Source organism: Aegilops tauschii, chromosome 4 (assembly GCF_002575655.3).
Source record: "Aegilops tauschii subsp. strangulata cultivar AL8/78 chromosome 4, Aet v6.0, whole genome shotgun sequence".
Classification (NCBI taxonomy): Eukaryota; Viridiplantae; Streptophyta; class Magnoliopsida; order Poales; family Poaceae; genus Aegilops; species Aegilops tauschii.
The window spans coordinates 404,926,090-404,942,466 of NC_053038.3; positions in this window are offsets into that span (position 1 = coordinate 404,926,090).

Below are 16,377 nucleotides of genomic sequence, written 5' to 3' on the forward strand. Positions count from 1 at the left end.
CCAAGGATCGTCTGAGGAAATGGCATGTGCCTGATGTTGAATTGCGATCCACACGATCACCAGCATAGTCAGAGTCAGAATATCCAATGAGATCAAAAGCCGAGCCCTTGGGATACCATAATCCAAGTGTTGGAGTGTGAGCTAGATATCGAAGAATATGCTTCACAGCCTTATGGTGTGATTCCTTCGGTGTAGCTTGAAAACGGGCACACATGCAAACACTAAGCATAATATCTAGCCTAGATGCACATAGATACAATAAAGAGCCAATCATGGAGCGGTATACCTTTTGATCGAAGTCTATACCATTTTCATCAGTGCATATATGGCCATTTGTGGGCATAGGGATTTTAACGCCTTTGCAATCTTGCATGCCGAATTTCCTCAACACATCCTTGAGGTATTTCTCTTGAGATATGAAGATGCCGTTGCACTGTTGACGAATTTGAGGACCTAAGAAGAATTTCAATTCTCCCATCATAGACATTTGATATTCCTCACTCATTATATGGCCAAGTTCGTCACTGTAACGTTGGTTAGTACAGCCAAAGATAATATCATCAACATGTATTTGGCACACAAATAATTCATCATCATAGGTTTTGGTGAAAAGAGTTGGGTCAAGTGAACCGGGTTTGAAGCCTTTCTTCATGAGGAATTCCTTCAAAGTATCATACCACGCCCGAGGGGCCTGCTGGAGGCCATAGAGGGCCTTATTGAGTCTGAAGATTTTGTGAGGATGCTTAGGATCTTCAAAACCTGGGGGTTGAGCAACATATACTTCTTCCTCAAACTTACCATTGAGGAATGAACTTTTCACATCCATTTGATATAATATGATATTATGATGGTTAGCATAAGCAAGCAATATGCGAATAACCTCAAGTCTAGCAGCAGGTGCAAAAGTTTCATCGGAATCAATTCCTTCAACATGTGTGTAGCCTTGAGCTACAAGACGAGCCTTATTCCTCACCACAAGGTCATTTTCATCTTGCTTGTTGTGGTAGATCCATTTGGTACTGATGATATTGTGCTTGCGTGGGTCTGGTCGCTTGACAAGTTCTCACACATTATTGAGCTCGAATTGATGTAGTTCCTCTTGCATCGCTTGAATCCACTCAGGCTCCAAAAATGCCTCATCAACTTTGGTGGGCTCTGTGATAGAGACAAAAGCAAAGTGCCCACAAAAGTTAGACAAATGTGAAGCTCTTGAGCGTGTGAGAGGACCTGGTGCATTGATGTCGTCGATGATTTTCTCGATCTGCACTTCATTTGCGACACGAGGATGAGCAGGTTGACGACATTGATTGGGCTCAGCATTTTCTTCAGAGCCATTTTCCTCAGGTGCACCAGCATGATGTTCTTCATGATCTAGAATGACTTCTTCAGCAGATTCTTCGGTAGGTATGACATCCTCAGTAGCCTTGAACTTGATGGATTCCTCAGGTGACATTTCATCTAGCACAGGAGGTAGGTGCTCTCTTTGCGAGCCATTAGTTTCATCGAACCGCACATCTATAGTTTCAACAACCTTGTGATGAATGGTGTTGAAGACCCTGTAGGTGTGCGAGTCCTTTCCGTAACCAAGCATGAAACCTTCATTTGCTTCCGGTGCAAATTTAGAATTGTGATGAGGATCTCTAATCCAACATTTAGCACCGAAGACTTTGAAATAACTCACATTGGGTTTCTTGTCAGTGAAGAGTTCATATGAGGTCTTTTTGAAGAATTTGTGAAGATATACCCTGTTGATGATGTGGCACGCAGTATCGATTGCCTCAGGCCAGAAGCGAGGAGGCGTCTTGTATTCATCAAGCATAGTGTGAGCCATCTCAACAAGAGTCCTGTTCTTGTGCTCCACGACGCCATTTTGCTAAGGAGTATAAGGAGCAGATAACTCGTGAGTAATACCAAGTTCATCAAGATAGTCATCAAGACCAATGTTCTTGAACTCGGTCCCATTGTCACTCCTGATGTGCTTGATCTTCACACTGAAGTTTCTTGTAGCCCTCGAGGAAAATCGTTTGAAGACTTCCTGCACTTCAGTTTTGTAAATGATGATATGCATCCATGTATAACGAGAATAGTCATCAAGAATAACAAAGCCATATAGAGATGCTTCATTTGTGAATGTGGCATAATGAGTAGGGCCGAAGAGATCCATGTGAAGCAATTCAAATGGACGAGTGGTAGTCATGATAGTCTTCGAGGATGCTTGGACTTGGTCATCTTTCCAGCCTCGCAAGCTCCACACAGATGGTCCTTGAGGAATTTGACACCTTCGATGCCAATGACGTGCTTCTTATTTGCGAGAGTGTGTAAGTTCCTCATGCCCGCATGACCTAGTCGTCGATGCCATAATTAGTCTTCTGAAGCTTTCGCAAGTAAATATGTGGCAGGCTGTGGTCTGTAGAGAAATCAACAATATACAAGTCTCCTCTCCTAAAGCCTTCAAAGACTTCGGAATTTTCAGCTTCCATGATCACAACACAACGATACTTGCCAAAGACAACAACCATATCAAGATCACAAAGCATTGAGACAGACATGAGGTTGAATCCTAAGGTCTCGACAAGCATGACTTTGTCCATGTGTCGATCCTTTGAGATCACAACCCTACCTAGACCCAATACCTTGCTTTTGCCTTTGTCAGCATAGGTGATATGCTTCAGATGTGATGGAGATAAAGCACTGTCCATCAATAAGTTCTTGTCACCGGTCATGTGATTCGTACATCCACTGTCGAGGACCCACTCAGTGGCTTTGGGTTGATCATCCTGCAGATGAATTAGTGCATCTTACGAACTCATATACTTCATCAGTGAAGAATATGACATCAAATTCATCAGATTGAATTTCATCAAATAGTACTACAGAAATAGCAGTATAAGGACGTGATAAATGAATATTCATTTCTTCATGATTAGCTTGTGTCTTTTCAAGCATTTTCAGGTCTCCAGCAAATTCTTCAGACGTTTACGTTCGTCTGGAGACCTGACCCTGCATAAGAGATTAGTTATTTTTCTTCACCACCCACATCTGGAGGGGTGTCAAAGAGTTCATCATTCTGTGAGCTCCATAAGAGAAAGGTGGCATAGACGCCAGACCACTTTGTTTCACAGAAGAGGGGTTAGAGTAAGCATATGAATAAGTAGGGAAATTCTTCGAGGACTTATGAACATAATGATTTGAAGAATAATGCACATATTCATAACCCTTAGGTTTTCCCTGCGGAACAGAAGTGTTAGCACGGTGATGTTCATATGAGGATTTTGATCCATATGAAGGCTTTGGTCCATATGAAGAATTTGATCTAGGGTTCCTATTCTTCATAGGTGGTGTCATATGACATTCACTTGAAGACTTTCAAGGAACCTTTTGGGAACCCAGATTTTCTTCATAGGGGGACCATTCCTGTAGTTAGTGCCAACATATCTAGCAAATACTTGACCATTCTGATTTTTGAACAGTTTATAGTTGGATTCAAATGACTCATCAGATGAATATGAAGATTCACAAGTAAAGCCAGATAAAGTGGATGGATCTACCGGAGGTCCTTTCGCAGCAACCCATGAGGTTTTGGGATACTTCTCAGGTTTCCAGTAGGTCCCATCAGCATTGAGTTTCCTCTCAAAGGCAATACCCTCTTTCCTAGGGTTCTTGTTGAGGATCTTCTTCTTAAGAACATCACAAAGAGCCTGATGCCCTTTGAGGCTTTTGTACATTCCTGTCACATACAATTCCTTCAACCCTGCATTATCAGTGATACTTGTGGTATCCTCAGATGAGGAATTTGTGACCACAGAGATAGTTGAAGAATTTGCAGCAATATAAGCATTTGAACTTTCAAGTGAAGAATTAGCAGATTCACGTTCAATGCATTTCAGACATGGTGGAATGAATTCATCCTGAGTAGAACTGATCTGTTGAGCAAGCAATGAATCATGTTCCTTCTGAAGATCTTCATAACTCACCCTTAGCTTCTCAAGATCTTGCTTTCTTTGAAGAAATTCATAAGAAAGTTTCTCATGGTCGACTAAGAGTGTGTTATGATGACTTTGAAGGTTGTCAAACTTAGACTGAAGTCTTTGAAGATTTTTAGTCAGAGTTTGAGTTCGATCCATTTCTTCACCCAACAGGTCATCGCTTTTGTCTAGCATATTTTGAACCTTTTCAAAAGCCTTTTGTTGTTTCACAGCAATCTTAGCAAGTTTAGAATAGCTAGGCTTGAGGTTTTCATCAGATTCATCCTCACTTGATTCAGAGGAGGGATATTTGAGTACCTTGGCACCTTTTTCCATGAAGCAATAGGTGGGAGCGTAGTCATCATCGCAGTCGTCAGCAGTGTTGGGGAAGTCATTTTCCTCAGAGTTGAAGATGGACTTGCTGACAAAAGCAGTAGCGACAGCTAGGCTCGCCACACCAGAGTCTGACTCCTCAGATGCCTCATCTTCTTCATTTTCTTCAGATTCAACTTTAGAGTCCATTTCCTTGCCAATGAATGCCCGAGCCTTTTTGGAGCTGCTCTTCTTGTGAGATGAATACTTTGAAGATTTTGATGATGAGGACTTTGAAGATTTCTTCTTCTTCTTCAAGTCATCAGAACTGTCATCCTTCTATTTCTTCTTCTTTGATTCCTTCTCCCACTAAGGACAATCAGTAATGTAGTGACCAGGTTTCTTGCATTTGTGGCAAGTTCTCTTCTTGTAGTCACGGGATGAGGAATCTGATCTCATGTCATCACCCCTTGAAGATTTTCCAAAGCGACCACGTCTTGAGAACTTCTGAAATTTCCTCATGAGCATTGCTAGCTCCTGGCTCAGTTCTTAAGGATCACCAAGGCTGCTATCAGAATCTTCTTCTTCAGATTCAGAGACTGCCTTGGCCTTCAGTGCACGAGATCGACCATAGCTTGGTCCGTAGAGATCTCTCTTCTCAGCAAGCTGGAACTCATGAGTATTTAGCGTCTCGAGGATATCAGCAGGATCAAGTGACTTGTAGTCTCCACGTTCTTGAATCATCAGTGCAAGAGTGTCAAATGAGGAATCAAGCGATCTCAGCAATTTCTTCACTACCTCATGGTCGGTGATGTCAGTGGCACCAAGTGCTTGAAGCTCATTTGAGATGTGAGTGAGGCGATCGAAGGTTTACTAAACATTTTCATTGTCGAGTCTTTTGAAGCGATTGAAGAGATTGCGAAGAACATCAACTCGAGAGTCACGTTGTGTTGAGACTCCTTCGTTGACCTTGGACAACCTATCCCAGATAATCTTTGCTGTCTTAACAACACTCACTCTGCCATACTGCCCTTTTCTCATATGGCCACATATGATATTCTTCGCTTGAGAGTCGAGTTGCTTGAATCTCTTCACATCGGCAGCGTTCACGGAAGGAGTGATGGAGGGAACGCCATTTTCCACAACGTACCAGAGATCATTGTCAATTGCCTCAAGATGCATGCGCATCTTATTCTTCCAGTAGGGGTAGTCCGTCCCATCGAAGGTAGGACACCCAACCGAGACCTTGATCATGCCCGCAGTCGACATAACTAAAACTCCAGGTGGTTAAACCAAAAATCACACAGAACAAGGGAGTACCTTGCTCTGATACCAATTGAAAGTGCGTTATATCGACTAGAGGGGGTGAATAGGCGATTTTTACAAATTTGTCGCTGAGGAAATTCAAGGTGAGGAATTTCCTAAGTCACGAACAACTAGCAGCGCAAAAAGTTCTCAGATGCAAGCGTAACAGAGTAGTAACAGGGACATCATGATGAAATGAAAACAAGCACAAAGTACAGGAAATTGAGAAAGTCTTCAATCAAAGTCTTCAAACAGTAACGATCAAGTACTTCAACACATGAATGAGGAAATGAAAGGGTTGAGGAAATAGAACCAGTAGCTTGGTGAAGACGATGATTTGGTAGACCAGTTCCAACTTGTAGCGACCAGACCTCAAACAGTCTGATCTCTGTGCATCAATGTCATCCCTGGATCGGTAATGCTGACACGCACAGTACTTGAGGATTTATAACAGAGTAGCAATCACACACTTATTACATCGAATGTCCCAAAAGAGAACTTACTACAATAAATATGGCTTAAGGCCATCTAAGATCGATAACAGCGGAAGGCTTGGAAGATAAAATGAGTCCATCAACTCCAACGGCATCATTGAGCCCATAGAGTTTTCCTTTGATGCACCAACCTGGAGTCTAGGAAAGAGCATGGCAGCCCACATCGCCATGGGACGCATTGGAGAAGTTTACCACAAGGATCTCAAGGATACTATCTACCAGATTTGTGGGCACCTGGAGAATCCAGTGTTGTCCTAGGATATCCCGGAGGACCCGTGTGATCATCCTACGGCCCGCCACCCAGGCTCAAAGGGATCATAAGATTATTCTTGCTAGAAACTTCCGTGTGCAGCCACAAGCCATTATGGGGTCTGGCATAGTTGAGTAAGTTGCGTGAAGCTCTTAAAGAGGTAGACTAGCATATGTAGAGGGTTGTAGGTGGTACTGTCTATCCAGATTAGAGAGTTAATGCTTCAGAAAGATTGTGTCTCGAATCTCCGACCATGGATGTATTCGAGTCTTGTGGGGAAAAGTGTGCAAACCTCTGCAGAGTGTATAAACTAATCATGGTTAGCCGTGTCCCCGGTTATGGACATCTTGAGTATCTAGTTCTTGGATTATCATGTTGATCTCATCACCCTTATTATAATTTGATTGGGTTTAATGATGATGCTTAATTGGGATTGAGTTGGAGGAACCTTCTCAATGTTTAACAACCACCATGATAGTTAAATAAAATTTATTCCTTTGTTGTAGGGAAAAATTGGCTTCATGCAAAATTGTAACCGTAGAGCTTACCACCAGCCAAATATGCATGTAGTGATAGCAATCATTCTGTTCATTACTCTATGTGTTACATTGCCAGCGTATTCCATGTGCTGACCCGTTTCGGGCTGCAACGTTCATGTTGCAGACTTTTCAGACGACGAGTAAGGAGCCATAGGTCGTTGTCTTTCACTCAGTGATGCCGTTGGAGTTGATGGACTCATTTTATCTTCCAAGCCTTCCGCTGTTATCGATTTTAGATGGCCTTAAGCCATATTTATTGTAATGAGCTCTCTTTTGAGACATTCGATGTAATAAGTGTGTGATTGCTACTCTGTTATAAATCCTCAAGTACTGTGCATGTCAGCATTACCGGTCCAGGGATGACACTGATGCACAGAGATCAGACTGTTTGAGGTCTGGTCGCTACAAGATGGTATCAGAGCACACGCTGACTGTAGGACACGACCACTAAGCTAAATCCATAGGCCACTCTCTTCTCATTTCTGACTCCTCTCCATTTTCTACTCTTTAGGATGGCGGACTCGAGGAACAAGTTTGCACAACTGGATGAAGATACACCTTTTGGACGACACTTGAAGGAAGTTACTAGATACCTGAACATAGGAATACCAAGCTTCACCGGGACCTACACCGCCACTTTAACAGAAGAGGAGCGTTGGATGATTCGAGTTCAAGTTCCAAGTAGGACGTTCATGCCAGTCACTGAGCCCATAGAGTTTTCCCTTGATGCACCAACCTGGAGTCTAGGAAAGAGCATGGCAGCCCACATCGCCATGGGACGCATTGGAGAAGTTTACCACAAGGATCTCAAGGATACTATCTACCAAATTTGTGGGCACCTGGAGAATCCAGTGTTGTCCTAGGATATCCCGGAGGACCTGTGTGATCATCCTACGGCCCGCCACCCAGGCTCAAAGGGATCATAAGATTATTCTTGCTAGAAACTTCCGTGTGCAGCCACAAGCCATTATGGGCTCTAGCATAGTTGAGTAAGTTGCGTGAAGCTCTTGAAGAGGTAGACTAGTAGATGTAGAGGGTTGTAGGTGGTATTGTCTATCCAGAGTAGAGATTTAATGCTTCAGAAAGACTGTGTCTCGAATCTCCGACCATGGATGTATTCGAGTCTTGTGGGGAAAAGTTCGCAAACCTCTGCAGAGTGTATAAACTAATCATGGTTAGCCGTGTCCCCGGTTATGGACATCTTGAGTATCTAGTTCTTGGATTATCATGTTGATCTCATCACCCTTATTATAATTTGATTGGGTTTAATGATGATTCTTAATTGGGATTGAGTTGGAGGAACCTTCTCAATGTTTAACAACCACCATGATAGTTAAATAAAACTTATTCCTTTGTTGTAGGGAAAAATTGGCTTTATGCAAAACTGTAACCGTAGAGCTTACCACCAGCCAAATATGCATGTAGTGATAGCAATCATTATGTTCATTACTCTATGTGTTACATTGCCAGCATATTCCATGTGCTGGCCCGTTTCGGGCTGCAACGTTCATGTTGCAGACTTTTCAGACGACGAGTAAGGAGCCATAGGTCGTTGTCTTTCACTCAGTGATGCCGTTGGAGTTGATGGACTCATTTTATCTTCCAAGCCTTCCACTGTTATCGATTTTAGATGGCCTTAAGCCATATTTATTGTAATGAGCTCTCTTTTGAGACATTCGATGTAATAAGTGTGTGATTGCTACTCTGTTATAAATCCTCAAGTATTGTGCGTGTCAGCATTACCGATCCAGGGATGACACTGATGCATAGAGATCAGACTGTTTGAGGTCTGGTCGCTACACAACTGTTGTGATAGTCGTACATCTGGTTGGAGCGGCTAGGTATTTAAACAGTCCCGGACACATAGCCCTCATCGTATTCTCCTGGAGCTAAGATCACACTAACCTCGCCCAATCACTCGTGGTAAGTCTTCAGGTGACTTCCAAACCTTCACAGACTCGGTCACTCGTCGATCCACAATTCCTCTTGGATGCTCTAGACCATGACGCCTAACCGTCTGGAGGATGCACAGTCCTCAAAGGTAATAAGCGTCAGTTCCACACAGGAACAATCTCTTCAGTGATGCTCAATCACTTTGGGTTTGTAGGTGTTTGGGTTTGGGTTTTTCCTCACTTGATGATTTTCGCTCAAAGTCCTCGGAGGATGGGAGGCTCTCAATGACAAGTGTCAGTTTCTCTCGGAGCAGCCAACCAACTAGTGATTGTAGGGGCGGCTATTTATAGCCTAGGAGCAGCTTGAAACATAAATGCCCTTCAATGATATGACCGTTAGGTGGGTAGATATTTTGGGACAGCTGGCGCATAGCACAACAACGGTCGGATATTTGAGTATCAAATTCCTCAGGGCTACCATGTTCCTCACTTGTAGGCAATCCGCACTGGCGAATTCCTAACTCCTCAGTCAGAACAAATTCCTCTGAGACCAGAAGATCTTCGTCTCTATCACTGAAGAAATTGACTGAACTGTATGAGATTTCCAATGGCTTCACTCGAAAGGATTGGGTAGGTGTAGGATTTTGAGATGAGCATCACTTGGAAACTTTTCCTTAGTTTTACCTCGACCCCCTTTAACAGTACAGTGTTTCCTATGACTCAAGAAAGAGAAAATGAAACTACGAAAACAGAAGTCTTCACGCTTCATAATCCTCGCATGAATATCAAGTCTTCACGGTCACACCAATTTCTTCACTTTCAAAGTCTTCAAGAAAACCAAAGTCTTCAGCTGAAGACATTCATTTTTAGGGGTCGACTTTCATCATAAATATCAAACTCCTCATAGATTTATGGTCCTGTGTACACTCACAAACTCATTAGTCCCTTAACCTATAAGTCTTCAATACACCAAAATCACTAAGGGGCACTAGATGCACTTATACCCTCAAAGGATGGTTTTCCATAGTAGCAAGTGACAATAAATTTCAGCACGTAGTAATAATTTTTCCTTGCCAAGAGCGCTTCACTCCCCGGCAACGGCGCCAGAAAAGAGTCTTGATGACCCACAAGTATAGGGGATCAATCGTAGTCCTTTTGATAAGTAAGAGTGTCAAAACCAACGAGGAGCAGAAGGAAATGACAAGTGGTTTTCAGCAAGGTATTTTCTGCAAGCACTGAAATAGTCGGTAACAGGTACTTTGATAGCAAGATAATTTGTAACGGACAAGTAATGGTAACGGTAAATAAAGTGCAACAAGGTAGCCCAATCCTTTTGTGGCAAAGGACAGGCCAAAACGGTCTCTTATAATAAGCAAAATATTCTTGAGGGCACACGGAAATTTCATCTAGTCACTTTCATCATGTTGGTTTGATTCGCGTTCCCTACTTTGATAATTTGATATGTGGGTGAACCGGTGCTTGGGTGTTGTTCTTACTTGAACAAGCCTCCCACTTATGATTAACCCCCTTGCAAGAATCCAGAACTACAAGAAAAGTATTAAGATAAAATCAAACCATAGCATTAAACATTTGGATCCAAATCGGTCCCTTACGAAGTAGCGCATAAACTAGGGTTTAAGATTTTTTCACTCTAACAACCTATCATCTAATAACTACTCCACAATGCATTCCCTTAGGCCCAAAGATGGTGAAGTGCCATGTAGTCGACGTTCACATGACACCACTAAGGGAATCACAACATACATATCATCAATATATCAAACACATATCAAGTTCACATGATTACTTGCAACATGACTTCTCCCTTGACCTCAAGAACAAAAGAAACTACTCAGAAATGATACTCATGCTCAAGATCAGAGGGATATTAAATAGCCTAATGGATCTAAACATATAATCTTCCACCAAATAAACCATATAGTAATCAACTATAAGATGTAATCAACACTACTAGTCACCCACTGGTACCAATCTGAGGTTCCGGTACAAAGATCGAACACAAGAGATGAACTAGGGTTTGTGAGGAGATGGTGTTGTTGAAGATGTTGATGAAGATTGGCCTCACAAAGATGAGAGGGTTGTTGGTGATGACGATGGCTTCGATTTCCCCCTTCGGGAGGGAAGTTCCCTCGGCGGAATCGCTCCGCCGGAGAGCAAAAGTGCTCCTACCCAAGTTCCACCTCGAGACGGCGACACTCCATCCCGAAAGTCCTCTCCTTATTTATTTTTCTAGGTCAAAATGACTTATATACCAGAAGATGGGCACTGGAGGTGGGCTGGGCTGACCACTACCCACTAGTGGCGGAGCCAGGATTAGAGCAAGCCCCAGACCCAAATTGTTTTTCCCACGAGGGAATAACTTAACATTCATAAGGCTTTTAGCTACCTCAAAAGAAACCCCATACAAAATATGGCCCAATTGCATGAAAACTTTAGAATTTAAACTCAATGCTTAGTAATACAACAAAATAAATTAAAAAATGACAAAAACTACAAAGAATAATACGTGATAAAAAAGAGTACCAAATCAATAGTTTGCTTTGCTTCATCAGTGCCTCGCATAACATCATGAATGGTGGGAGAAGAGTCAACACCTTCAAGACATGAAAATAAACTTTTTCATAAAAAAAGACATCAACTTCATGTGAAACAATTATCATTGATAAAAATTTAAAAATGTACCACTTCGAGGAGTTAAAAGCCCTTTGCGAGACCTATATGATTGAAAGTGATACACAATATCATCATCATCAGTACTTGCAAATACATCTCGCTCAACATAACAAACCATTCTTTAATTCAGCCACTCATCACTCATCATTCTATTCGTCAACATAGTCTTGATTATACTCATAATAAGCTCTTTCCACTGATGCGGTTGCAACAGGCAAAATCTCTTCATCTTCTTTTTGTACAATATAAAATGAAATTGGCAATTACATTAATTTGAGTTCAACAATGCCCTAGATATCTGACTGGATACAACATGGTATAAATTTCAGTTCAAAGCATCTTGTACACTGATACAACTCATACAAATAGAACATGGTTTAAGTAGAAAGCATCAAGGAGGAAACAGGGGAAGCATCAAAGAAAATTACAAGTTACGACAGCCGGCAGTGAAGCAGCGTCACACGGGCGAATGACGAACAGGAGGGCGGCGGCCTACAGCCTGGGAGCAGGGGGAAACGGGTGGGCCAGGGGCGGAGCCACGGCGGATGGTGGCGCGGGCGTTGGAGTCCCTGCTGCTACTGGAGATCGATCGCGCTGTCCGCATGCGTGTGACTTGCGCAGGCCGTGTGAGCGTTTCGTCCAACAGCGCTACGTTCTCCTGTGCCCTCGTGCGTGCTAGATCGCGGGGGTGGCGTTGCCTCGTGCTTGCATGGCTTTCTCGTAAGACAGTCCATCAAGGCTTTGGGCCTTCTTCTTTTGACTGGTTGCGCCTCGGGCCTGCAAAAAAAGCCTATGTACTAATAGCCTATTAATTTTTCCACGCCCCGGGCCTGGGCCCTAGGTGCCCGGGGCCCAGCTCCGCCCCTGCTACCCACCAGGGCGCGCCTGGGGGGCCTGGCGCGCCCTGGTGTCTTGTGGCCACCAGGTGGCCCCCCTCTGATAGTTATTTGCTCCAGTATTTTTCATATATTTTAAAATAATTTTCCATAAATTTTCAGCTTATTTGGAGATGTGCAGAATAGGTGTCTTGACGTAGCTTTTTCAGGTCCAGAATTCCAGCTGCCGGTATTCTCCCTCTTTATGCAAACCTGACATATTATGAGAGAAAAGGTATTAGAATTACTCCATAAAGCACTATTATACATAAAAACACTATAAATAACAGTAGGTAAACATGATGCAAAATGGATGTATCAGGTTCCAACCCGTTATAATATAGCAGTTAAGCATCACTACAGTATGATTACAAGGAACATGGTAATGGATCCTAAGTTTTTGCTATCGTGTGTCGTGCAATAGCATAACATAAGCATAAACTCACACTTCCAGCATGGCATACTACAATGCATAGTAAAATACCGGGATTCAATATCAAAGTGAAACTTGCCTTGGTTGTTGTCGTCACTTTGCACTCCTCACACTTACAAGGGTTGCACTCCTCTAAATCTGAACGTTGCAAACAAACATATACAACATACATAAGACAATATTCATGCAAAAGGAATACTTGCATGAATTGTAAATAAAAGGCAAGCACACACATGCAAGGTGTATTTGGTTTAGTTCATGAATTTGAAAAAAGAACTCCCGGATTCAATTAAAGTTCACTTTTGATTTTTCTTGAGGATATGAGAAAGTTCATAAAATTGAAAAAAGTTCCTGAATTTTAATAACATCCACAGATTTGAAAGAAGTTTAGGGATTTGGAAATTTTCACGAAATTGAAAAAGGCTCATGAATTCTAAAATTGTTTGTGCTTTTTAATAACTTAATGAATTAGAAAATACAAGTTCATGAAAAGATTAAATGAAAAGTATCATTCAGTTGCAAAAGCTAGTAAAAAGACCATCAAGCTATTCGTTCAGGAAAAAAATGAATTACTGTTTTGCAGAGGTTAAAAAAGTTAATGAATTTGAAAAAGATTTGTGAACTAAAAATAAATCACAAATTTGAAAAGAAATGCTTATGAATAGGAAAAAATTCGTGAATCCAGAACGTATTAGTGAATTAAAAATATTTGCATATGTTTGACACGAAATAAAATATAGCGTGGGTGTGCCAGTGTATTAAGTACACAAAGAAAAGACATAGGGAAAATGTGCATTTTTATTAATCTCGTGTCGAGAAACAAAAGTACAAAAATCCCTATGAAAATGCGCTCCGTGGCCTACTGGCGTGGCCTACATGACTTCGGCGATGTGGTGTTCTAGTTCACGGGGCCTCGGAAAGCTCCCGCTTAATTACGTCCGCGAGTCAAGCTCGCGAACCACTTCCGATTAAGCTGCTACAATGGTCGTCGTCTTCTGGTCTCGTCTTCTACGTGAGGTTGGTGTAGATGGCGGCGATGTGCTGATGATGTGGAAGGGGAGAGCGATACGCCCATCGTCCTGCTATGCTTAGCCATAACCCTCCGCCATGTCGATGTCCGATGATGAAGGTGTGGGCGGCCTTCGTCTCGTCGGTGCCTGGCCTAGTGATGTCCGCCTTGTCGGTGTCGGACTGGATGGCTTGACATTGCCTCGTCGGCATATCAAGTAGTAGTTTGCTTCATCGGAGAAAGACATGTCGGTAGAGTATAGCTTCGCCTCGCCGGGGCTAGGACGATGTTGATGATGTGCGACGGTATGGGTGTTGGAGTAGACATGGGCGCTATTGCCCACTCAACAAACATGTCGGGCCTTGTCGAGGGAGTAGGCGTGAAGGACGCCGAATGATGGGTCGTGTCCGTGACGATGCAGACAGTGCCGCGTCAGGCGAGCTCAATGTCGATGTAGATAGTGTCCGCCTTTAAACGGTATTAGACGAGCTTCGCGACAGCGACAATGTAGATGGCACCCCGCCCTGGCCGAGCTCCGTGTCAGAGCGGCCCAGAGCGCCCCCTCCGGTGCCAGTGAAATCACCGCCTCACACCATTCAGCGCAACGATTGCTATTGCTCGAGCGAGACGGATAAGCCACATGCCCATGGGCGCGCACCACTGACATGAGGTGTCAATGGTTATGCCGCGACCGCCTCGAGGAAAGACGCGTGTGAATCGGGGGCGCCCCTGCATAGGTGCGGACCCTAGCACATGTGACACGTGTTCGTGCCGAAAAAGAGGGAGGCCGCGAAATACGCCTAAGCGTGTCCCGGCCCCAACCGAATGATGTCTCCGGCGCCATAGTTACGAGGAGTCGTCGTGACTCGTCGAGCGTCGCGCCGCTGCCAACATGTTGAACGGATCATGTCATTGAGTCCCGACCAGCCCATGGCGCCTCCATGGACTGATGAGATGACGGCGAGGGAGACCTCACGATGCGGCGGAGCCTTGCCCAGGCACCGCCGATGGTGTAGGTAGAAGGGGTGGCACGCTAGATCGTGCCGAGTCGAATGACGCGTGCCGCCGATTCCGGGCAAGCCCATGGCGCCTCCATGGGCCGGCAAGACGGGGGCGAGTGAGGTTTCACGACATGGCGGAGCCTTGCCCAGGCACCGCTGATGGTGTAGGTAGAACGGGGTGGCACACGAGATTGCGCCGAATCGAACGGGGCGTGTCGCCGAGCACCAACAAGTCCATGACCGGCGAGACGGGGGCGAGTAGGGCCTCGCGATGCGGGAGAGCCTTGCCCCGGCACCACCGATGGTGTAGGCAGAAAAGGGCGGGGCAATAGATTTCGCCGAGTCAAACGACGCGTGTCGCCGAGTCCCGGCATAAGGGAGTCGCCGGGGGTTGCACACGAACGGCAGTCGTGCACGTCATCGCCGGTGATGACTCCGACAGGAAGGAATCGCCGTGGGTTGCGCACGGACGGCAACCCCAGCGCGTCGTCAATGGTGGAGAGTGAGACGGAGGGACCGCCACGGGTTGCACACAAACAGCAACCCCGGCACGTCGTCGTCGGTGGTAAGTCCGGCACAAAGGGATCGCCGTAGTTTGCGCAGGAACGGCAACCCCGACGCGTCGTCGTTGGTGATGAGTCCGGCACATAGGGATCACCGCGGGTTGCGCACCAACAGCAACCCCGGCGCGTCGTCGCCGGCCGTGAGTCCGGCACAAAAGGATCGCCGCGGTTTGCGCACAAACGGCAACCCCGGCACGTCGTCACCGGTGGTGAGTCCGGCAGGAAGGAATCGCCGGGGGCTCCATACCCGGCGTGTCGTCGCCGGTGGTGAGTCCGGCAGGAAGGGATCGCCGGGGGCTGCACACGATCCGCAACCCCGACGCGTCGTCGCCGGTGGTGAGTCCGACACGAAGGAATCGTCGGGGGTTGTGCACGAACGGCAGTCCCGACTCGTCGTTGTCTTGAGTGAAGTGCGCACGATGGCCGTCGCATCGTCCCCGATGACGAGTCCGGCATCAAGGGACCGCCGGGGGTTGCACACGAACTGCAACCCGGTGTAGTCGTCTTGAGTGGAGGACGCACGGTCTTCAGGAGCGTCGAGCGCCGACGCCGGCAGCCGGCTTTGTCTCGGGCTCTCGGCCGCAGCTCCGGTTGCGATGATCGAGATGTGAAGAGCGAGGAGAGGTAGGAGAGATCAATCTTGGTGCTCACCTTAGCGAAGACGATCCGCATGGCCGTCTCCTCGCTGATGCACGCGCTTCTCGTGTACGCTGCCGGCTTGACTGTGTCTCTCTCTCCAGGCCGTCCGCGCCGGAAGACAGCTGAGGTTCGCCCGGATCTCGTACGCCTCCCGCGCATGAGACTGGTGCGTGCTCCACGGCGCACGCGTTGCCGTCGTTGGGCGAGCGCGCCACCGCCATGGGCGCGCGCTCTCCTCTGGCTCCTCCTGGATGTGGGGGTCCCCGAGCTCTCCCTGGGTCCTTCCCCTGGTGCCCGAGCCCCCGCTGGACAGGGCCAGGCCGTGCACGTGTTGCCGGCAAGCCTGCCGGCGCATCCTTCAGGTCCGCTGCCCATGCGCTGCAGGCGCCGGGCAGGACCGAGCCGC